We start from the raw sequence: 818 nt of genomic DNA on the forward strand, positions 1-818 counted from the left end.
GGCGCCGCGCCGCGCTGCCGGTGGGCACCCCGCGGGGCACAGCCAGCGGGCACGCTCCCCCACCGCAGCGAGGGCAGGGGTGGTGGGGCGGGTTGTCCCCATCCCTCCCTTGGTGCCATGGCACCATGGGCACAGAGGCACCGGGGCAGGGGGATTTTGGGGGCACCTCCCGGTGCACGCATGACCCATGCCTGTCCCATGCCAGGCGTGGCGGAGCAGTTTGCCATCGCCGAAGCCAAGCTGCGAGCCTGGTCCTCGGTGGATGGGGACGATTCCAACGACGAGTCCTACGACGAGGACTTCATGCCCTCCACGGAGAGCTCCCAGCCCACCGGTAAGCACCATGGGGAGCGGGCATCTGCTGGGCGGGCAAGGTGTCCTGCTGCCGGTGCCCATGTGCCGCTGCCGGTGCCAAGGGTTGAAGGAGTGGGGTGCCCAATGCCTGGCCACATTCCCCAGCCTGGCCAACCCTTTACGGGGCAGTGCCCCTGCCTGGCACCACGGCAAGCAGTGCCCATGCCGGGAATGGGGAAGGCCTACAATGTGACACCCTCCCTGGTGCCAGAGCGTATTTTGCTTTTCCTTTGGTGGCCAGCAGTGCCACACACGCATCAATCTGTGGGCAAAGTGGGCATGGTGCCTGGCACGGGGCTGCCCCCATCCTGTGGGGCGGAGGGTGGGGAGCAGCTGGCAGCCCCCAGTGCCCACCGCCTCGGACTGACCCTGGGCATCCTGGTTCCCCACAGAGTTGCCCGGCACGGTGCCCGCCAGCGCGCTGCTGCGAGACCTGCTGCAGGGCCACCTGTGCCAGCTGGGTG

The sequence above is a fragment of the Egretta garzetta genome, unplaced genomic scaffold (assembly GCF_000687185.1).
Source record: "Egretta garzetta isolate BGI_Z169 unplaced genomic scaffold, ASM68718v1 scaffold172, whole genome shotgun sequence".
Taxonomy (NCBI): Eukaryota; Metazoa; Chordata; class Aves; order Pelecaniformes; family Ardeidae; genus Egretta; species Egretta garzetta.